At 45.5% G+C, this 24,531-nt stretch overlaps 1 protein-coding gene across 1 annotated transcript in view; it reads left to right on the top strand.

Moving 5' to 3' along the window:
* FAM163A (family with sequence similarity 163 member A) overlaps positions 1-24,531 on the top strand; it is a 119,612-nt gene that overhangs the window by 81,228 nt on the left and 13,853 nt on the right. Inside the window, exons 2-3 of the mRNA XM_083446391.1 lie at positions 22,645-22,739; positions 24,298-24,320. The gene's annotated coding sequence lies outside the window, so the exon portion shown is untranslated. The remainder of the gene's footprint in view (positions 1-22,644; positions 22,740-24,297; positions 24,321-24,531) is intronic.

Genomic DNA, 24,531 nt, shown 5'->3' with positions numbered 1-24,531 from the left:
TTTATTTTTTTTAAGGGCATTTAGTATAAAATTGCATAATTAAGGATTGTTGGGAGATGGTGGAATGAACTTATTGGACTTTAGTGGAAATATGATAAGGATTTGTGACATTAGGATTCAAGGGTAGAAGACTTAAGGGTTTTTTCTTTCCTCTCTTTATTAGATTGGAGTATAGATAATTTTTTTGATGGTTGATAGGAGGATAAGGTTTAAAAGGATAAAGATAAATTAGTGAGTAAACAGTGAAAGATGGAAAGAATTTGCTGATCTAATTAATAATTGGAATACAAAAAGGGAGGTGGGAGGAGGTCGAGGAAATAAGTTACAGAAGGATGTAATTTTGAAAAATTGAAGTGTTTTCTTTTTAAAATGTCTTTGTTATTTTTTTGCTTTTTTCTTGTTGGTGGGGTGGGGGTTTTTCTATGTATTTTTCTTTTTTTACTTATGTCTCTTTTTTCTCTGCTTTTTAATCTTTTTTTTCTTATTCCATTGTATTTTGTTTTTTTAATTTTTTGTACTTGTGAAAAATGAAATAAATATTATTTAAAAAAAAACCCCACATGTATACTATACACAAGAGTATAAGCCTCACCACCCAACCCCTCCTCTCTCCCCATCTTCTTCCCCAACCTTTTACTGTGCTCAACACTAATGTCTCACAACAAATGTAACTGATCTGTAAGAAAGACTGTACAACCTGAAAAAGAGACAAAGCATGTACTTCTGTAAACCAAGAAAATCTTTAATAAAAATAAATAAAAATAATAACATCAATGGTGGTAGAAGATGGGAAAGTAACTTTCCCGTGAAGTTACTAAGGCTGCAGTCCTACCCATGTTTACTTGGGAGTAAGGTGAAGTGAACCTATGCATTGGATTCAACTGTTAGTCCTTTTTGAAAATTTGCTTTGCAAATACATAATCAGTTCTTTTGAAAGCAGATGAACTGATGCTGTACATTTGCAGAGTAAGACGTGGGTAAAATGTTAAGTGGGAAGCAGGTGGTGCTGTGGTCTAAACCACAGAGCCTAGGGCTTGCCGATCAGAAGGTCGGTGGTTTGAATCCCCACAACGGGGTGAGCTCCCATTGCTCGGTCCCTGCTCCTGCCAACCTAGCAGTTCAAAAGTGCATCAAAGTGCAAGTAGATAAATAGGTACTGCTCTGGCAGGAAGGTAAACGGCGTTTCCGTGCGCTGCTCTGGTTCGCCAGAAGTGGCTTAGTCATGCTGGCCACATGACCCGGAAGCTGTACGCCGGCTCCCTCGGCTAATAAAGTGAGATGAGCACCGCAACCTCAGTCGGCCACGACTGGACCTAATGGTCAGGGGTCCCTTTACCTTTACTTTAACCTCTGGATAGCCAGAGGTTCCCCACTATTGCACTGGAAGGCAACAGAATAAGTGGAACAGAATGTTGTGAACTGGCTTTTGTATAAAGAGCAATATGTTTTTATGCGATGATGATGATGATTGCAATGATGAACATTTCAGTTGTTGTAGACTGCCACGGAAACCTGCAAACAGGCTAGGAGATGGGGACATATAATTTAAAACAACATGAAAATAAATAACGAGCACGTTTCCTGTACAAAACTGAAATTAATGAGCACCATACGAAAGCCTAGCTCCGTGAATTTCAGTAGATCTGTCATGTGGCGGCAGCTCCCAATGAGCTGCGCTAATTATCTCCAGTCCAAAGACAGCATCTTTGAAGCATCTATACGGAATATTGACTGATAGCCTGGTACTCTTCCTATGGGAAAGTTATGTAATTCTAAAGTGCTCATCTCATTACTGCTGTGTGCCGCTCAGTGAGCAATGCTAGGGCCATTATCCCTTCCCTCTTATTGCAAACATTATTTGACATTTCACCCTCGTGTTGTTTTTTCCAGTGAAGAAAAAAAAAGGCACCCACGCCGACATTTATACTTCATAGATTATTTTCACATGTACCCAAGTATAAATTTGAATTGTGTGGACCTTGGCCTGCCTTGAAAGACCAACTGGTGGGGTGGATCTGCCTGGGATGGAGTCCTGTAGAAAAAAGACAGTCACGGAACCGAGAAATTACACAAAACAAATGAAATACCGTGAAAATCCCTGAAATGAGAAGTAATCAACTAGAAATATTATCTTATGAGTTCTTTGTGGTGTAAATGGGCATTGTTGTCTTGGAAGATGTTTAGTAGGGCCAATTCTGGGGTGATGTCTAATACTTGCTTAGTTATTTTACATATTTCTCGTATGGCTGTTGTCCAGAATAGTTGGATTTTGGGGCACTCCCACCACATGTGGAGGTATGTGCCTGTGGAGGTGCAGCCTCTCCAGCATTTTGGTGAGGTTCCTGGGCATAACCCACCTACTTTCTGCAGCCAGAAGCATCATAGCCAGACACTGGAGAGACCTGTCAGGAGTAAGCATGGACCAATGGTACCAAATAGTATGGGAAACAGCCCTACTAGAAAAATTAACCAATAAACTGAAACTGACACAGGGACAAACAGGAGAAGACGACTTTACCCCGGTATGGCTCCCCTTTATCACATACACAGCCCAACAAGACAATGATAAGAATCCGCCAACAGCATACAAATCAATATGGCTAACCTGATACAAAACACCCACCCACCTCACTCACACACGAAAACAAAGATCACCACAGCCAATCACAAACTACCACACCCTAGGCCAACCCTAACCTATCTCACCACCAAAGGAACACAAGTGAACAGCACAAGCCACACTGACACCAAACCCTACATACATTAAGCATAATTGAAACATCACCACCTGACACCACCCCCACCCATTTCCCCCCTCCCCCCTTCCCCCCCTAATGTCTCAACAAATGAAACTGATTTGTAAAAATGTTACATGGAAAAAATACAAGAGACATTATACATCTGTAAAACAAGAAAATCTTTAATAAAGAAAGAAAGAAAGAAAAATATTATCTTATAGAATTAAACCAAATAACAAAAATCAAAAAGTTTAAGGAAAAAATTACAAAAACCTAGAATTGACAAAGCCTTAACCGGATGCTGGCTATAAACCTCGTTTCACTGAACTATTCAGTTTCCTCAGAAGGAAATAGAAAAATCATAAACCTTAAATGACCAAATTCAAAGAAAGGGGGTAAAACTCCTAAAAATCCTAGCTCAACCTAGGTGAAGCAAAGCGCAGTAATAAAGGATTGAGGACTCATAGGTACAGTTTCTAAAACTGAGTTTACAAAAAAGGTTTGAAAACCTAAATGGCAAGTTTTACACACAGCCCAATTTGAAGAAAGCCAAGCACAGTAATAAAGAGTTGAGAATTCAGCTGTGAAAATTTCAGTATTGCCTTTACAAAAAGGTTTAAAAAACCTAAATGGCACAAATTCAAAGAAAGGAATACAAGATAAGCTGTTTTAGATTTTAAACAAACTCAAAAACAGGGCTGAAACGCTCCCCTGAGTTTACAAAAAAGGTTTGAAAACCTAAATGGCAAGTTTTAGACACAGCCCTATTTAAAGAAAACCAAGCAGTAGTAATAAGGAGTTGAGGACTCGGCTGTGAAAACTCTAGTATTGCCTTTACAAAAAGGTTTAAAAAACCTAAATAGCACAAATTCAAAGCAAGGAATACAAGATAAGCTGTTTTAGATTTTAAACAAACTCAAGAACAGGTCTAGATGTTACTGCCATTGGTCTAGATGTTACTGCTGGTGTTAAAGACTGATGAATGGAGTGAGGTCAGTATGGTGCAAAAGCACCACCAGGAGCTCCAGATTGGCTCCACCACGAGAGCCAGTGTGGTGTAGTGGTTAAGAGCAGTAGACTCATAATCTGGTGAACCGGGTTCGCTTCCCCACTGCTCCACATGCAGCTGCTGGGTGACCTTGGGCCAGTCACACTTCTTTGAAGTCTCTCAGCCCCACTCACCTCACAGAGTGTTTGTTGTGGGGGAAGAAGGGAAAGGAGATTGTTAGCCGCTTTGAGACTCCTTCGGGTAGTGATAAAGCGGGATATCAAATCCAAACTCTTCTTCTTCTTCTTTACCACCAGTGTGTTGGATCTCCGCACTGCCTCCCCTTTCCCTCCCAGTAAGCAACAGTGACCCTCCTGCTGGGAAGTTAGAGTTGTACCTCTGCCTCACCCATCAAGCCATTTCTAGATACACATGCATGCAAGAGTCCTTATCGCTACAAAGTGGAAGAGTGATGAAATCACCACTACCCATGAAAGGATCCAAAAGCTAACAGATTATGCGGAGCTAGATGGTTTATCAGAAAAAAATAAAGAACAAACCAAAACAGGAATTTATTTCAAAATGGGAAATCTTCAAAAACAACTGCAATATAATATGTTGTTGTTGTTGTTTAGTCGTTTAGTCATGTCCGACTCTTCGTGACCCCCTGGACCAGAGCACGCCAGGCACTCCTGTCTTCCACTGCCTCCTGCAGTTTGGTCAAACTCATGCTGGTAGCTTCGAGAACACTGTCCCACCATCTCGTCCTCTGTCGTCCCCTTCTCCTTGTGTCCTCCATCTTTCCCAACATCAGGGTCTTTTCCAGGGAGCCTTCTCTTCTCATGAGGTGGCCAAAGTATTGGAGCCTCAGCTTCAGGATCTGTCCTTCCAGTGAGCACTCAGGGCTAATTTCCTTAAGAATGGATAGGTTTGATCTTCTTGCAGTCCATGGGACTCTCAAGAGTCTCCTCCAGCACCATAATTCGAAAGCATCAATTCTTCGGCGATCAGCCTTCTTTATGGTCCAGCTCTCACTTCCGTACATCACTACTGGGAAAACCATGGCTTTAACTATAGGGAACTTTGTTGGTATTATATTATATTTGTTGCAATATAATAATAACAACAATAACAATAACAATAACAACAACAACAACAACAACAATTTATTTATTTATTTATTTATTTGTTTGTTTGTTTGTTTATTTATACATACATACATACATACCCCGCCCATCTGGCTGGGTTTCCCCAGCCACTCTGGGCGGCTTCCAACAAAACACTAAAATGCAATAACCTATTAAACATTAAAAGCTTCCCTAAACAGGGCTGCCTTCAGATGCCTTCTAAAAGTTTGGTAGTTATTTTTCTCTTTGACATCTGGTGAAAGGGCGTTCCACAGAGCTGGTGCCACTACCAAGAAGGCCCTCTGCCTGGTTCCCTGTAACTTGGCTTCTCACAGCGAGGGAACCGCCAGAAGGCCCTTGGCGCTGGATCTCAGTGCCTGGGCAGAACAATGGAGGTAGAGACGCTCCTTCAGATATACTGGACCGAGGCTATTTAGGGCTTGAAAGGTCAGCACTTTGAACTGTGCTCGGAAACGTACTGGGAGCCAGTGTAGGTTTTTCAAGACCTGTGTTATATGGTCTCAGCGGCTGCTCCCAGTCAGCAGTCTAGCTGCCTTGTTCTGGATTAGTTGCAGTTTCCAGGTCACCTTCAAATGTAGCCCCACATAGAGTGCATTGCAGTAGTCCAAGCGAGAGATAACTAAAGGCAGAGGGCCTTCTTGGTAGTGGCGCCCGCCCTGTGGAATGCCCTCCCACCAGATGTCAAAGGAAAAAACAACTATCTGACATTTAGAAGATATTTGAAGGTGGCCCTGTTTAGGGAAGCTTTAAATATCTGCTGCTGTATTGTTTTTAATATTCAGTTGGAAGCCACCCAGAATGGCTGGGGAAACCCAGCCAGATGGGTGGGAAATAAATAAATAAATAAATAAATAAATAAATAAATAAATAAATAAAGGAATAGGGGGGCTGCCAAATTCCAAATCTGCCTGGCATTTTCAGCCAGAGACCTTCCTAATGTCCCATCCAGCATTGACTAAACATAGTACAAAAAATAGTCCATCTTCTGTTGGCTCTCTCGGCTCCAACAAAGAACTTACTCCGTGTTCTCATGGGACCAACACATGCTCTGCCTTATGGGCAGGGATACCTTGCTTGCGACATCATGATATTGTGCCTTTCGCAGACCTGTCAGTCATAGCCAGTAATACTGAGTGGGACAGTAGGGAAACAAACAGCACTGTACGATGGCACACCCTTTTCTCTAGAGGGCAAAGCAGTTCATGGAACAATCCATCCCAGCCAGATAGTCACCGTGCAGCAGTAGGAGCTGCCCCCAAATGCTGTGCCATAATGTAAACGATGTTTGCAGCTGCAGTTGCTGCTGCCCAGGATACTTCCTGTGGCCTGGCATTCTGCTGCTTCCCTCTCCCCAGCCTCCCTGTGTGCTTTCTCCGCTGCCTGCCTGCCTGCCTGTTTGCTTGCTTGCTTGCTCTGAACCTTGGGATAATTGCATGCTGTTCTCAGAACTCTAAATCAAATCATGGCTCCTGTGAAATGAAGTTTTCTGGATGCAAAGAGCTCCTGGCTCCATAAATCATAGCCTGTTCTTGGACATTGCTCACTCGAGGGAAGTCACCAAAGGTCACTCTCTGCTGCTGCCTCCCAAAGGCTTGCAATTACCCTTCCTTACTATCAAAGCCATTTGAATGCTGCTAATCTAACGGGCATCTCTCCCCCCCCCCCCCCGTGCTCTTTCAAAAACAGAAGGGCACAGCTTGGCCATCAAAATGTGTTTGTCCCAGCCTCCCCACCGTAGGCCGTTCTTTGTCCTACCCTGCTTTTTCTTTATTAATGTAATGTTTTTAGGAGACGTGGTTCTTACAGTCCTTGACTACTGTTTTCTCCCAGCCGTCTTGTCACATAGACAAATGACAGTGGCTCCCGTTTTACGGATGACGGGGGGAAGAGGGATGAACTGAAGATTAAAGAGTGCCAACTGCTCAAGGTACGGATGCACAAAGTGCATCCAAACGATTCTGTGGGTTGTATTTCCATCTTGCCAGTGGCGTAGCGTGGGGGGGGCGCAGGGGGGGGCTGCACCGGGCGCAACATCTGGGGGCGCGCGCGCTCGCACTCGCAGCTCTCTGCCCCTACCTGGCTCACTCACTCTCACTGCAGTGCTAGCTGTGCGAATCCAAGCCGCCGGGTCGCTGCCCACTGTGGAGGGGAGGGTGCCAGGTGTGTGATGCGGTGCGGAGAGAGAGCGAGGGACTATCTGGGGGATGGACAGTGCAGCGGGGGGGGGGGGCCCAAATTACTTGCCTTGCCCCGGGTGCTGACAACCCACGCTACACCACTGCATCTTGCTTAAAAACTGCATCACATGTTCAAGAAACCTCTCCTCAAAAATAGATAGGCAGTTTCTGAAAAGGTAGGTTTTTCCCAATTCTTACTAGTTCACATGCCAGCATGATTCATTTAGCATTGTTCTTCATCCAAATGTGCAGAGACTCATTTTATTTGCTTATGGTTCCTGATGGAACAGCATAAAAACAGCTGCTGTGCATCCATTTGGTCTAAGTGATGCTCACCACAGACTCCCATTCAAAGCAAAAAGTAGTCAGCTGTGGTACATGCATCCAGTCTAACTAGTGTTCATTATAGCTCCCTCTCAAATTGCTGACTGACTTCTTATTGGGCAAAGTGCAAGTCTAGTGGTTATCCGAGGGCCAAACGTGGCTTGATATTAAGCATTTGACTTACCCTTGTGTGTCTGAGGCCAGTTTGCTAAGGGCACTTCTAGACTCTTGCTATTTTCATGGAGGACTCAATCACATATCAGGAAATTCAGGTTACACAATTATAGTCGACTGGGAGCTCTTACGCAACAAACCCACTTCCCCAAAATATCAGACTTCCTGAGATCAGGAACCTGATAGGGAGATGCAGTGGGCAGTGTGGGTTGACACTGGCCTTGACACAAATGTTATCTAACTTTGCTGCAAAGAAATCGGAAGGAAAGCTCCTTACATAGCCAGCATCATCTAGTCTGCCTGCAAACGTATATCACGACGAATGCACAATAAACAGGTTGCCTGGAAGTGCTCTAAATAGCAGTCACTGCCCAAAGGAGGCTGATCTGGATCAAGGCCATGGTATTTGGGGAAAGGGGATTTAACCCTTTGCCTGCAGTGTGGTCCCGATTCAGATCACCTCACCCTCTTCAGCTGCTATTTGCCCTCAAGAAAAGCTGCCAGGAGTGCCGAGCAGTTGTCCTCTGAGTGCAAATAACAGCAGTGGGGTGGGGTGAAGCGGGAAGGAATCCAGATCGAAACCATGGTAGAAAAGGGTTAAAGTCCTGCTCCCCACAAGCTATGGTCCTGGTTGAAAGTGACTTCCGTATCCCGTGGTGTTTTTTCGGGGGAGGGATGCAGGGGGACGCATACCCCTAAACATTTTGTGAATCTAAGTTTGGCCTCATTGAGGGGCAGTATTTCAATATGAGTAGGAAAATGAGAGTACCCCTAAAAAAATTTTGGGGGGGGGGAGCACTGGCTGCTAATTAGCAAACAAAACTCAAGTGTGAAAGACTTGACACCATCCCTATATTGGCACATAGTTCCAAACTACTCAGTAATTGTCAGGGAACTGCCATCGGAGCTGGAGGCGGAGAGAAGGCTCCAGAGGGATGCCGGAGAGGGTCCCAGTAGGGAGAGAGGCAGCCCATCCGCTGGGGAAGGAAATCAGCGTAACACCAGTGGAGAAGGGGGCCAGATGGGGGAATCAGAGAGTTGGCTCCAGGACTCCTTGCCGGAGACCAGCGGAGAGGGCACGGGTACTCCGCTGCCCACACCCTCCCTGCGCAGAAGACGTCTGCGCAGGGAGAGTAGGAGAAGACTGGGCGTCAAACAGCTTTTATGCTGGAAGAGGTTCAAGAAACGCCCACTGACGGATTCTGCCAGCGACTGAGGCAGCCACGGAACTTGAGGCTGTCCAGACAGAAAGGGTTCAACCAGGTAACCTAGCCAGGAGTAACGGCAACTTACGCACGAGCAACCCCTAGAACCAGTACAGTAATAGGCCAGGGCCCTTTCCAGGTACACATGTTGCAGAAGTCGTTGTCTCCCATCTTTCCTACCAGCTCCTCCTTGGCAGACCCACTGTAACTTGTGGTTGCGATATGTGGGACACTTATTCATAACAAATATTTTCAAGCACAGGGCTGATGCATGGAATTGCACCAGTGTCTTTAAAGTGTAACATGAGCTTTGAGATGCAATTATAACCTTGCATAGATTAGGATATATGCTATAGAGTCAGATATGCAGGAAAACGTGTTGAAGAACTCACCTTACCCATTTACTGCTGATGTTGACACAAGAAAACTCTTTAAAATCTTCTGACGAAATGCAACTTGACAGAAAAGGCAAAGGGTCACGGACCGGTTTCCAAAGATGCTTTTACCTTTTTTCCAGGTGTCTACATAGCCAGATCCTCCTCTTAACACTGTCCAAAGTGGGTCCAGTAGTTCCACCGATTTCTGTGTAATATACCTTGCCATCGTAGCTTTTCATCTTTCCATTTCATCAGCTTCCTCTAACAGAGGGAAAGCTCAGAACAAAGCACACCTGATGAAGTTTGACTTCATCTGGCAGCTGGTCCCACCATAAATCCTTTTGTGCAAATGCTTCTCGGAGACCTCTTTTAACGAAATGGAAAAGAGGAAACTCACTTGGGGATTCAGCGAATTGCAAAATGTCTCGAGGCAAGAGTGGATTTACTTACAGAACTGGCAGTAAATCCATTTGTTCACTTTCATCTGAAAGAGAGAGCACAAGTGAACTCTTCTGCCTTTACTTGTCAAAAGGAAAAGATCTGGGGGCAGATGTAAATGCCTTCCGACTCTTGTTTTAAGTAATGAAATCTTTGAAAAAAGCAATGCCAAGCTTTTCATGGCTACATTTAGTGGAGAATTTGAAGTGTTTTAATTCACCTGCGAAATTTTAATCTCCTAATCGCATTCTGAAAAAGGAACTTCAACTTCCAAGGTCACATAATGTCTTTTGGAAAATGTTATTCTGAATAAAATGTTCATTTGTGTGTTTTCCATTCCCTCTTGCACTGGGCTTGCCATCTAGATCACTAAGTGGCCAATTTGGCCCAGTTGATTGGGCCCTGTGGGTGTGCCCAGCAGTGGCGTAGCGTGGGGGGTGCAGGGGGGGCCGGCCGCACCAGGCGCAACATCTGGGGGTTAGGGTTAGGGGGCGCAAATCCACGGGTTAGGGGGTGCAAATCCACAGGTTAGGGGGTGCAAATTACTTGCCTTGCCCCGGGTGCTGACAACCCACGCTACGCCACTGGTCCCCAGCATGGGTGTAGCCAGGATTTTTGTTGGGGGGTTCCTAACTTGCAATTGGAGCATCTTTATATTGACCGTTCAGAAAGCTACCATGGGGGAACTCTAAACGCTGCTCTGGTTGGATGACTTCCAGCAGTAAACCTGTGCTTAATTATTGGTGCAAATGCAGCCAATTGCGCTGAGTCTACATCTATTTGAACAGCAGCTTGTTTTTAATGTGAGCCATTTCCCCGCTAGCATTGCGAAGCTTGTTTTAGAACAGAGCATGACTTGCTGCTCCATCCTGGTGCTGTCACACTTTTGCTAAGGGCTGAGAGCTGGACTTGTCGCAGGTGTTTTGAATGCGGAGGCCTTGGGCGCGATGACTCCAAATCTGTCCTTGACTCATTCTAGCCAGAATAATCTCTTCCCCTTAGGTTGCAGAGAAGAGGAGGAAGGCATTCAGATAAGTGCTTTTAAAAAGAGAAAGGGAGAGGTAATGAAAGCACTGGCTGCAGCCCAAGGCCTCAGCCTTTTGGCTGGGCAGCTGTGAGTGCCAATGAGGGACTTTTGCCTTAATGCAATCCAGCTCAGACTGGATCTGAATGGGTCCAGCTGCAACCGAGTCATCTTCTGCAGAGCATGCCACAGGGCCAAGGTTTCAGTGTATTTAACCAAAGGGGTGATTTGGCACCTTCTCGCCCCACTGGAGTCTCACCTGATGTCTTTGCTTTCCTTGGCACAGATATCCTTTCAGATTTGCCTAGTGGATTGAATTAAATTAGGCATCAGGAGACTGGCTTAGCCATGCCTAGTGTGGCACAATCATAGGCTGGAAGCAACTTGCGAATCTGGGCTCAGACCACCACAGAAGGGTGCTGGCCAAAATCACCAAAGGATTGGGAGGACCACGCCACGTTTGTGAGGTCGGGAGGAGCCAGGGGTGGAGCCATACATGGCTGGGAGGCTGCTTTGGCCCTATGGGAATATTCAGGGATGCAGGAAAGGATATATTGTTTGATTATATCCTTTCCAACTTATGTTAACAAGTTCTACAATTTAGCGGAGTAACATTCCCCCTTTTAAACTTGCACAGCGGATGCGTTTGCTCAGGCTTGTTAAAGCCTCTATAGTAAGTTTCATTGGTAATTTCCCCTTTAAGGTAAAGGTAAAGGTACCCCTGCCCGTACGGGCCAGTCTTGCCAGACTCTAGGGTTGTGCGCTCATCTCACTCTAAAGGCCGGGAGCCAGCGCTGTCTGAAGACACTTCCGGGTCATGTGGCCAGCGTGACAAGCTGCATCTGGCGAGCCAGCGCAGCACACGGAACGCCGTTTACCTTCCCGCTGGTAAGCGGTCCCTATTTATCTACTTGCACCCGAGGGTGCTTTCGAACTGCTATGTTGGCAGGCGCTGGGACCGAACGACGGGAGCGCACCCCGCCGCGGGGATTCAAACCGCCGACCTTTCGATCGGCAAGTCCTAGGCGCTGAGGCTTTAACCCACAGCGCCACCCGCGTCCCTTAGAATTTCCCCTTTAGTCCCTCATAAAAAGATAGACACGACACAGTCTTCTATAAAAGGAGTTTACTCACTCACATTCTGTTCACAAATGGATCCCAGAAGGCAGACTTAAGTTAGAAAAGTAATATACCTGGAAACTATCCCATAAGGAGACAGTCCCTTTGTCCTCTCTTTGCTGAAAGCCAAGAGTGCATCTTAGGCTAAGCAGATGTTGCTCCTTTGACGAATGTGGTCAGAGAGAGAGAGATGGCTGACCAGTCCTGCTCTTTTGTTACCTGGGCAGGTGAGGCCACTCCCACCTCTAGTCACATGCAGAAGAAGTCTGCCCCAGCTTAGGAGAAACAGGAAGTTCCGACTGGCTGGTCCAGACATCCCCTTTTATGTCCACTCTAGGGATGTTGTACTTGACTGCTCTTGTGTTTCACATCCCACAGACCCTCCTTCCCCTCCGTGGCAGGAGGAGAAGGAGCTGGCCACAGGAGCATAGCTGTCAACTTACAGATTTGAAAATAAGGGACCAGAAGCCTCAAAAATAAGCAGCCAAAATAAGGGATTTTCTGGGCACAGGTATGTTCAACTTCTGAGCCCCTCTGAGCCAAAGGGAGAAAGCCCAGCCAGCAGCCAAACGAAGCCTCAAGCGGTGGTTCCCACAGCGCAGCAACCCAGCAAAGGGGATACAGCAAGGAAAAACACCATCACCTCTCCACTGGGAAGCGCTGAGCAGAGGCGAGTCCCCAGGCAACGCGGCTGATTTGATCAGCACAAGGCATGCAAGCTCCACCGTTCTTAGACTCCTTATTGGGTGAGCAACGCAGCCAAGCAACACAGTTGGAGCCTCCCTGGCCGGCAGGGAGGGAGAGAGGGGAGCTGCTTCCTTTGAAACCCGGGAAATTTAAGGGACATCATCAATAAGGGGCAGCAGCAGGACACAGCGCTGGGATAAGGGACTTTCCTGCCAAATAAGGGATGGTTGATAGCTATGCACGGGAGCCATACCACACCATGGTAGGCTCCCAGCACCTACCATGGGTAAAAGGGCTCAGCCCCCAGGAGCCATACCAGCAGTAACACAAAGGCACTTCAGGAATTTTGTGTATCTTTGCAGGAGGGCCTGAGGGAAGAGGAGGAGGACCATTGAGAGCAGACACCCCCACCAAGCCCTGCACTTTCTCACTCATGGGTTATTCCACTTAAGAACTTCATTCCTTCTTCTGCATCAGATGAAAGGGACTTGTAGCATAATGTTGCTTCTATTGCTTGTAGGCTCTGGCAACGGCCTTCTGTAAAACTGCCTGTTTACATTGAGAAGGCTGGTTCGTTTTTATTTTATGTATAAAATATCATAAAGGTATTCATCACAAAAGGGACGCGGGAGGCGCTGTGGGTTAAAGCCTCAGTGCCTAGGGCTTGCCGATCGAAAGGTCGGCGGTTCGAATCCCCGCGGCGGGGTGCGCTCCCGCTGTTCGGTCCCAGCGCCTGCCAACCTAGCAGTTCGAAAGCACCCCTGGGTGCAAGTAGATAAATAGGGACCGCTTACTAGCGGGAAGGTAAACGGCGTTTCCGTGTGCGGCTCTGGCTCACCAGAGCAGCGATGTCACGCTGGCCACGTGACCCGGAAGTGTCTTCGGACAGCGCTGGCCCTCGGCCTCTTTGAGTGAGATGGGCGCACAACCCTAGAGTCTGTCAAGACTGGCCCGTACAGGCAGGGGTACCTTTACCTTTATTCATCACAGCGGTTTACAATGATACAAAAACACATTGTGTGCTGTTGGATATTCCTGCTCAATTAAAAAAAATAAAAATTGCTGGTTGAAGCTGTATAGTCTGGAAAACATTGCTATTGTACAATTAGAAAACCAGCCCCAACATAATCTATCTGCACAGGAACCAGTTTTCCCCAGACTGTTTATAAGTGGCAGAAAAGCCAACCTCTCACTGACGTTCTACAGGATGAACAGATGATTACTTCTCAGCATGGACAGACTCAGTATAATGAGAAGGCTTTTCCTACATACACATTTGGCAGAAACATGATCGTTTACAAAAGGGGCTGGGAAGCTGTCACCCTCAAATGTTATTAGACTAAGGTAAAGGTAAAGGTACCCCTGCCCGTACGGGCCAGTCTTGACAGACTCTAGGGTTGTGCGCCCATCTCACTCAAGAGGCCGGGGGCCAGCGCTGTCCGGAGACACTTCCGGGTCACGTGGCCAGCGTGACATTGCTGCTCTGGGGAGCCAGAGCCGCACACGGAAACGCCGTTTACCTTCCCGCTAGTAAGCGGTCCCTATTTATCTACTTGCACCCAGGAGTGCTTTCGAACTGCTAGGTTGGCAGGCGCTGGGACCGAACAACGGGAGCACACCCCGCCGCGGGGATTCGAACCGCCGACCTTTCGATCGGCAAGCCCTAGGCGCTGAAGCTTTTACCCACAGCGCCACCCGCGTCCCGTTATTAGACCACAGTGCCCATAATCCCTGACTGTTCGCCATGTCCACAATATCCGGAGGGCCGCAGGTTCCTCATCCTTCAATTTTTAAAAGCATCCTTACGTAGGAGAGAATTGCAGGTGGACTTGGGAGGTGGGAGAGTTGGTTGGAACATCAGTGACAGGAACTGGAGTGAACCAAGTAGGTGTCCTGGCAAGAAGCATGAAAATGGAGCTGGGAGTGAGCTTTTGAGCACCACCAGTTTTGATGGTCACCAACATTCACTAGGCTGGCCCATTTAGAAGCAAGTTGCCACAACCATGCAGGGTGCAGCAATTTGCCCCCAAGATGTAGGAGTTGGAAGGGAGGGGAGAAACATGCAATATATGGCATTAATACTGGAATCTTTTAACATTTGCTAGAGTATTACTGGCAAAGATCTGGGAAAATAAACACTCATCAGAAGAGTGAGGCTGACTTACAAGTGCATCAAAGATGTTTAAACCCATCACATACAGATTTGGTGTAAGACGTTTTAAATTATGCTTGGAGTTTATTATTTTTTGTTTTTCATGTGATGGGAGGTTTTGCTTCTGCACATGAGTCTGGCAAACCGCTCTGAGCTGAAGCATTCCGTCTCACCCACCCTAGAATGTTTAGTTCACATTGAGTTCATGAAACATCGTACCCTGACCTGTTCTTAATGCATGGTTGACCACATCTATGGAATGTGATAGTTATGTCCTTTTAAGTTTTGCTATATCAATCACTAGTAATAGTTTAATAAGGAGGTTTTCATACCTGTCTAATTCTGTGTTCCCTATCAATCACTAGTAATAGTTTAATAAGGAGGTTTTCATACCTGTCCAATTCTGTGTTCTCTTTCCCAACCTTTAATCTATTGATGATTAATGCCTATATGCAACCCTTGCGTATGATTTGTGTCAACCAATCAGCAACAAGCACATATGTGGCAATGCTGTAATATTCAATAAAAGGGACTCTCCGAGACATGCTCGGGAGATGCCTCCCATATGACGCTTGCCACTCGTCTGTCGTTTATTTCAACCCAACATTCATGGAATGCCTGTATTGTCAAGGCAAACTTTGTATTCATCTAGTTACCTGTGGCGTGTTGAGTGTTGCTTACAGGTGAGCAGACAGAGAAGCTTTGGTAGATAAGAAGACAGCTGGTTCTCTACGTAGTTTTTTCAGGCCATTGATGTGTTACCTAACATAGGTATATGGGAAACAGGCAAAGTAGTTAAGAAAGAACAATGTGTTAATACCTTTTGTGGGGTTATTTGCAAGAATGGTGGCAAGAGCATATGGGTGTGTTTATTGGAAAAGTTAATTAAAAGATGAAAGCATGCTTTGGTTGTCATAGATTCTACATCCTGTCTTAGATACCCACTTAACGTTCTTTGAATGTCATGTGTACAGAATGATGGCCCAGCTAATTCCGTAACTGTTCAATTGTCTATATGAATAATCTCCTACATTTGTACCAATAAACTGCTCAAAAGTGATGTTGTCCATTCAGAAGTGCTGGGTGGATATGTTCCTATTCTCACACCTCCTTCCATGACATCACTGGCTAGAAAGGTCTGTCCTGGGGAAAGGGAATTCTCTCGGGGGCAGGACATTCCATTCTGGAGGTCAGCTCTGCGAGAGAATCCAAGACTGCAAAAACGGAAAAAGAGAAATTAAAAAGGCAGTGACTCTGCTCTCTGCATAAATCTTCTCCTGCAGCAAAACATGCAGGTCACCTCCTTGCTCAGAAGGGAGGATAAGAATAGAATTGTACTGCGATACCTGGGCTCTGGTTTCTTGAAGGAAGCGGCCTCTCATACACTGGGAGCTAATTTTGGGACTTAAACTTTGCAAGAGAGATGGGGACTTGAGTTCCCATGGCAACCAAAGGAGGGGCACCCGAATTGCTCCTCTTTCTGCCAGGTCCAGTATTACTGATTGGAACAGGAGGATTGGTAAAATGAAAGGACAGTCTTCCGAGGTTGCAAATTATGTGTTGGTGCTGGTGAATAGGGGTGCAGCTAACTATATCCCAGTGACGCAAGCTGTGGGAGTCCCAGTGCTTGACTGTCAGAGATTTGGGGAGGGGGGGCGGTCAGAGAACACCTCCAGGGAGTTGCTGTTCTATCTATGCCACAAAACTGGCATAAACCTGATATCAATAACTGTCATGTCCCCACCCCCAAAGGACCCTGGGAACTGAGATTTCTATTTAAAACCCCTTCACAAATGTTAGAGATGCTTGGGGAGAAGGAAATATCATTAAACTAATTCATGAAATAGAATCGGAATAAAAACAGACAACTGTCTCTCTGAAAATCAGGGGTCCAGATTTTTGCGGAAAGGGCTCCGAAACTCTATGGTGGCGGCAAAACCACATGAGCAGTATTAGGGACGTGCCCCGAACATAAGATTTGGTTCAGGTTCTGCTTCAACACTCCAGAAAACAGCTTGAGTTACCTCTCACAAGTTGAGAGAGCGCTTCAACTGCCGTCCTTGGGGAGCATGGCACTGCTCCCTTATTCACACAATATCCAACTCACTTAGGGAACTCATTACCACAAGATGTGAGTATCAGACAGATTCATGGAGGACTAATCTACTAGTGACCATTAACCATGAAAGCTTAATATGTTCTCCAGACTTAGTGTGCCTCTCTGAGTAGCAGCTGCTGGAGACCAGCACACGACGTATCGTTCCTCGTCCTTTATGATGCCCTGTTTTGTGAGTTTGCTGAGGAGGAAGCAGGTACCGCCTAGGCCATGGGCAGGCAACCTAAGGCCCAGGGCCAGGTCCGGCCCAATCGCCTTCTAAATCCAGCCCATGGGTGGTCTGGGAATCAGCGTGTTTTTACAGAAGTAGAATGTGTCATTTTATTTAAAATACATCTCTGGGTTATTTGTGGGGCCTGCCTGGTGTTTTTACATGAGTGGAATGTGTGCTTTTATTTAAAATGCATCTCTGGGGCATAGGAATTTGTTCATCCCCCCACAAAAAAATATAGTCTGAGGGACAGTGGACCAGCCCCCTGCCAAAAAAAATTGCTGACCCCTGGCCTAGGCGGATGGTCTTTTGGCTTGAAGCATCTTACCTTGAAATCATCGTAGGAATAGAATTAGAAATGAAAGCAAAACAAACATGAGGATGGATATTTTATGATGTGTGCTGAAGAGCGCAGCACCAAGCTGAAAAAACGTAAAATAAGGAGAATCATAGAGGTGGACCATCAAGCCCAGCAACCTTTCCAGCAGTGGCTATGCAGATGCCTATGGGTAGGATAAAAGCATCCATTCCTAAGGAAATCAGCCCTGAGTGCTCACTGGAAGGACAGATCGTGAAGCTGAGGCTCCAATACTTTGGCCACCTCATGAGAAGAGAAGACTCCCTGGAAAAGACCCTGGTGTTGGGAAAGATGGAGGGCACAAGGAGAAGGGGACGACAGAGGACGAGATGGTGGGACAGTGTTCTCGAAGCTACAAACATGAGTCTGACCAAACTGCGGGAGGCAGTGGAAGACAGGAGTGCCTGGCGTGCTCTGGTCCATGGGGTCACGAAGAGTCGGACACGACTAAATGACTAAACAACAACAACAACATTCATGACCATAAAGAAGGCTGATCGCCGAAAACTTGATGCTTCAGAATTATGGTGCTGGAGGAGACTCTTGAGAGTCCCATGGACTGCAAGAAGATCAAACCTCTCCATTCTGAAGGAAATCAGCCCTGAGTGCTCACTGGAAGGACAGATCCTGAAGCTGAGGCTCCAATACTTTGGCCACCTCATGAGAAGAGAAGACTCCCTGGAAAAGACCCTGATGTTGGAAAAGATGGAGAGCACAAGGAGAAGGGGACGACAGAGGACGAGATGGTTGGATAGTATTCTCGATGGTACCAGCATGAGTTTCACCGAACTGCGGGAGGCAGTGGAAGACAGGAGTGCCTGGCGTGCTCTGGTCCAGGGGGTCACAAAGAGTCGGACACGACTAAACGACTAAACAACAACAGGATAAAAGCAGGACATCTAGGAATAGAACTTTGGCAGTGGAGCTTGGTCTAACTGCCCTACCTGCCCTGCCTTCTTCAGGGCAAAGGCAAAGCTACAATTGGTTGCTCTGCCTGCCTTTGGCTCTGGTTCCACCTACAGCTTGGACTCCCTGCATTCCACCCCACTGAGTCATGGCCACCAGCCCCTGCTGAATTTTGGCAGTAGCCCTCTCTCCCTGCTGCACTCATCCTGCATACTGCGGAGTCTTCGAGGCAGTATACAGCCATCATGATGAGTAGCCATTGATACCTTTTATCTTCCCTAACTCTGTCAAATAATTCGCCCTCTAAGAGGGTGGCAAGGGACGTGGGTGGCGCTGGGGGTTAAACCACAGAGCCTTGGACTTGCCGATCAGAAGGTCGGCGGTTCTAATCCCTGCGACGGGGTGAGCTCCTGTTGCTTTGTCCCAGCTCCTGCCAACCTAGCAGTTCGAAAGCACGCCGGAGCAAGTAGATAAATAGGTGCCGCTCCGGCGGGAAGGTAAATGGCGCTGCTCTGGTTCGCCAGAAGTGGCTTAGTCATTCTGGCCACACAACCCGGAAGCTGTCCGTCGGCTCCCTCGGCCAATAAAGCGAGATGAGCGCCACAACTCCAGAGTTGGTCACGACCGGACCTAATGGTCAGGGGTCCCTTTACCTTTAAGAGGGGGGCAAATTCCATAGTTTAATTATGCACTGTCCCCTGTCCCCGCTACTTCCTGTCCTGAATCTTACTCTGCTTCATTGGATTCTATTATTATAAGAAAGAGAGAGGAGGAAAAAACTTCTTTCTATCCATTTCCTACATGCTATGCATAATTTTATATGCCTTTCCTGTGCCTCCCCTTGCCATTTTTTTTTCTAAAATGCTCCATTCCTTTGGCCATTTTTGGCTCTTGTTTTCTGTCCCTCTCCCAGCTCTTGAATATCCTTTTTGAGATGCAGAGAATTGATGTATTCTGCTGCTGCAACATTTGCTCCTACGAATTGCTTCCTGCGGAGTAAATCCTCATGGAAATGCAATTTGAAACGATGCTGACCGAGGGTGACTGAACAACACCCAGAGCGAGAGAGACAACTTAGGTGCAACCACAACATCTGGTCTTGGGCACTCAAAATTGGAACAGATGTCAGACATCTGTTCTGCAAAGAGGCGTCTTGAAAGTGTCTCCTACACAGAATTGATGGGGCTTCTGTGAGATTCCATCAGGCTATTGCTAGGTCCTATTCCATCAGTGTGGTAAGATGTTAATGCTGCTACAAGCATGGCCAAACTTGGCCCTCCAGATGTTTTGGGACTACAATTCCCATCACCCCTGACCACTGGTCTTGTTAGCTAGGGATGATGGGAGTTGTAGTCCCCAAACATCTGGAGGGCCAAGTTTGGCCATGCCTGGTATAGAATCATGGGACTCTATCATAATACAGGATCTGTGAGCAGCCTACGTCCAGTCTCCTTGCTAACCTCTTCACAGACTGGCAAGCATCTTCCAGACCAGATAAGATTGACGCCTGACCAAAATCTTGTAGGTTCAGTTGTGTAGGCCGAATTGGAGGATTCTGTGCCAGAAAAAAGTGCTGCCAATGTCTTTTTGCCATTAATACAGATTATATTCAGGTGTGCATTTGTGTGCAAGTATGCATTTTATGAATGAACAAATGCACACTGTGTTGTATTGGGAATTCTTAATGAGAGGCATACAGAAAATTATTAGTATCAATTTGCAGTGTGCAATCAGTATTTTAGTTCCAGACCTCATTCCCAACATGAAGAAAAAGGCTTTACACGTATAGAGTATATTTCATATGTCCTTTAAAAAAAAGAAAAACTTTACCGCACTGGTCAGAGGCATTCTGAGGCAAGGTACCAGAATTATTTGGGGGTGGAGGGGTGGAAAAGGTGACAACTTTTTAAAAAAATAAACCTGAAAAGGTGGTTTTCTTGCTCATTTTCATCCAACACCTGAATATATAAGCATGTGAACTTAATAGCTGAGCAAGATTATGTCAAAACTGCTCTTGATTATTTTTTCACTGATTTTGGTGGAATCTACACACATAAAAACGCTGTGAAAATATTGTTAATGCATGGCAGAAGTTCATGCACAGTTTATAATTTTCACTTCTGAAGATTGGAGGTGCAGGTGTGGTTTTTGGTTTTGTTTTGTTTTTGTTGTGTACTGAAGTTCTCACCCTGGGCCAGCAGGGGGATACTGTAGATAGTTCAGGTCCACATATGCAAATGAGGGATTGAAAGTGATGTTCAGTGATTGGATAGTTACAGAAAGTTGTTACAGTTGCGTTGTACTGGAGCTCTATATAAGCAGGCTGGCTGAACCCTTCAGTTCAGTTCTGTTCTGGCCTGTGAATAAACAAGAGCTGTTTGAAGAATCGCTGTGTCGTCTGATATGTTCACCCACAACTTAACAGTTTTGTTTTGTTTTGTAATGGGAACACCCAGCTTTTATCCCTTTTGAGTAACGAAGAATTCTGTTCCTCAGGGAGATGAGGGGCCAGTTTTGCTGTTTCTGTCGTCTGGGCTGCTCAATCCGTTTCACGAGTTGATAAATAAACTGCAAGGGAGACTTTGATTGAGTCCAATGGGAAGGAAATCAGGCCCTTCAGTTTTCAAGTGTGACTCAACAAGAGGGAAGGATTGTTAATTAAATGTGACTACATCAGCTGGGGCCAACTTTTGCAGTACTAGGAAATAAACGAAGCTGACATGCCCTGTGTGGGGCTGTGTCAGTCAGCCTCGAAATGTAAGCACTTTCCTTGCTTCCTTCACCCCTTCCATTAGCTTCAGCCCATTCCAGTGTAGCTGAAATGTATGCCAAACAGGTCCCTAAAGTCACTGTCGCTTGATGTTTTCCTGCACAGACTCCAAGAGGATGGTGGCAGTCTTTCAGAAAGAGAATCAAAAAAGGGGGCGGGCGAGGTTTTCCTGCGAGAGAAGGGTTACGATGAACTGCTCAGCTCTCATTCATTTCAGCGGAGCTCCTCCCAGTGGAGGTTGCGATCTAGATTTTCAATTAAAGTACCGTATTTTTTGCTCTATAAGACTCACTTTTTCCCTCCTAAAAAGTAAGGGGAAATGTGTGTGCGTCTTATGGAGCAAATGCAGGCTGCGCAGCTATCCTAGAAGCCAGAACAGCAAGAGGGATTGCTGCTTTCACTGCGCAGCGATCCCCATTGCTGTTCTGGCTTCTGAGATTCAGAATATTTTTTTTCTTGTTTTCCTCCTCCAAAAACTAGGTGCGTCTTGTGGTCTGGTGCGTCTTATAGAGTGAAAAATACGGTACTTCTAATTCTAACTGAAAATCTGGAGCACAGCCTCATTGAAATGAATATGAGCCATGCAAGATTACTGGAAAGATTGTGGTTTTTTTTAAAAAAAAACAAAACAAAAAAACACCTCACAATGTAACATAACTAGGGTGGAATCTAGACACATATAAAAAAACCGCTGTGATAATACTTTTTTAAAAAACGTTTTGAAAAATATATTGAATTTGTCACAGCTCACCATTGCCATCTAGTGTCAGAATTGTATAATCCACACTTACAACGTTTTATTTGCAGCTGTATAGCTGAGTCCTAGGTTGGGGTGGTGGAGGTTGATGTTACAGAATTCAGGGGTCAGCAAACTTTTCCAGCAGGAGGCCAGTCCACTGTCCCTCAGACCTTGTAGGGTGCCAGACTAGATTTTTTTTTGGGGGGGTGAATGAATTCCTATGCCCCACAAATAAGCCAGAGATGCATTTTAAATAAAAGGACGCATTCTACTCATGTAAAAACATGCTGATTCCCGGACCATCTGCGGGTCAGATTTAGAAGGCAATTGGGCCGAATCCAGCCCCTGGGCCTTAGTTTGCCTACCCTTGTTACAGATAGTAGACAGTAGGTGACTATTACACTCGTGTAGCCTCCTTTGTGCAACTTAACAAGTTTATCCGTTGTTGTTTTTTAAAATTATTTATGTTTATATTGCATTACAGATATTGATAGCTATATCAAATATAATACAAAACCACCTACAAATATATTACAATGATTGCTCAGTTGCCCAACTGTCAATCTGTATAAGATGATGGCTTTAGTGATTCAAATTTGCACCCACTGTAAAGAATGTATGAAGAATTTTGTATGTTGCATACAAAGAATTTTGTATGTTGCAAAATGGCCACCTTCATCTGCTGCATATAAAGGCAGCAGGCTACATGTGTGTAAAACTCCAGGCATGTTCGGTCCTGACCAAACCAAACAATGGAACAGAAAATCTGCCAAGCGGAAGTGTTTTAGTATACATATATTTTTTAAATATGTGCATTTAAAAAAAATATATCAGGAAAAATACCAGTATTCTTAAAACGTTCACAAGGCAATATTTTTTGTCTAAAGTTGGGCTTGGGAAAAAGCAGCCATTGCCGGGGGCAAACCTAATTTCTGGATTCTGCGGTAAATGAAATGATGAGTTTCTAATTGTGCTTTGCTTTCTCCTCTGTAGAAATGGACTGATCTCTGTGTGACGATGGGGAGCTTTTGACAGCAGTCTGCACCTCTCAGGACCATGTGACAGGTGCCATTTGAGATAGTTTCAGAGTAAGTACTTAGCTTGCCTGTCCTTTCTGTCATATCTTCATTTGGGAGCCCCCCATAGCTGACAAGTGTCCCTAATTTGGCGGGACAGTCCCTTATCCTAGGGCCATGTCCCGCTGCTGTCCCTTATTGATGACATCCCTTAAATAAGCTACTGAAGGTAATGGGGCCCTTTCTATGTCCAGCTGTGCTTTGTCAACAACAAATTGTTGCTGTTTTTTTGTGTTGAATATATGCTATATGGTAATTTATAGGACCTAATAGGTATGTAAAGCCATTTGCACGCAACAAAATATGTATTTTATCAAAGTAATTGTTGATCCCTTATTTTGGCTGCTGATCCCTTATTTTCGGGGCTGCTGGTCCCTTATTTTCAAATCTGTAAGTTGACAGCTATGAAACAGTGAGGTGACATTGCATGAAAACTGAACAACGTGGCCTCTTGGGGACAAAACCTGAAGTGTCTGTTATCTGCAGTGGGGCAGATTACCTGAGACAAGAGGTGATTAAACTGAAGCTGGGTGAAAGGGATACTCTGAAACAACAGGAAAATTAGCAGAGTTGCTCTCACTACAACAACAAGTTTCCGGCTGCAGTCTGATTGGACAGTCTCCCTTTCACAAGCCGCGTGGAGCATGTGTGTGGCTCTTGGGGGCTTTTCCCTGAGGAGGGAGAAGGGCATAAAATTTATTTATGTTTATATTGCATTACAGATATTGATAGCTGTATCAAATATAACACAAAACCACCTACAAATATATTACAATGATTGCTCAGTTGCCCAACTGTCAGTCTGTGTAAGATGATGGCTTTAGTGATTCACATCTCCCTCTCCCTCCTCAGGGAAAAGCCTGCAAGCGCCGCACACACGCTCCACGTGGCTTGTGAAAGGGAGCACTGAGCAGAGCCTGGGATGCATACAGGCTCTGCTCAGCGCTCCCTTTAAAGAATATTTTTTTCTTGCATTCCCCCTCTAAAAACTAGGTGCGTCTTATGGTCAGGTGCGTCTTATGGAGCGAAAAATACGGTGATAACAATAAGCATTCAGTCCTTTTAGAAAGAAAGTTATCAAGCAAAATGTGCAGGTATCCTTCTAAGCAATTTCTGCGAAATGAGTCAGCCTGCCAGTGTTTTTAGCCAATGAGTGAAGTCAGAGCTCCTCCAGCCCTATGAACTGCAGGCCCCTTGTTCCATTCGGTGACTCCATCCAGTCTGCCTTGCTGCCTGCTGTGATTGGAACTCTCTCTCAACATCAGTAGGATAGCACAACTGCGCTCTTCCTTCTCAAATGCTACCTTAACCAGCCATCCTTTCCTCTGTCTTCCATTTTCCCATGGCCGGCTTTTAGACTACCAGTTCCTTCAGGCAGCACTTGTTTTTCTTTACCCCCATGTTACTCTGTCAAGTGCCATCTACGCACTGATGCCACAATACAAACAACAATTTGGTGAACATCTAGCTAGGTCCTGGAGGGTGGCGTAGCCGCTTCCCACTGCTGATAAGAGATCAGAGAATGAAAGAATGGGATTAATTTATCTATTGCCTCTGTTCTGTCTTGCAGGCCCAGCGCACCCTTCACTGAACGTAAGTACCCCTAAACATTTCAAATCCTGCTTTCCGTTGGGTTGTGTATTACTTGTTGATTCCAACCATGAGCTGCTCTGTGAGCTATTGATGGGCAGAATGGCGGGGAATAAATGTGCAGACAAATAATTAAAAAAACAAATAAAAATATATTATAGAAGATTGGCTTCATGGAGGACATGCCTACCGGTAGCTATATCATACCCGATCT

The sequence above is a fragment of the Podarcis tiliguerta genome, assembly GCF_965153285.1.
Source record: "Podarcis tiliguerta genome assembly, chromosome: 6".
Taxonomy (NCBI): domain Eukaryota; kingdom Metazoa; phylum Chordata; class Lepidosauria; order Squamata; family Lacertidae; genus Podarcis; species Podarcis tiliguerta.
This window is presented reverse-complemented; position numbering and strand designations above follow the sequence as displayed.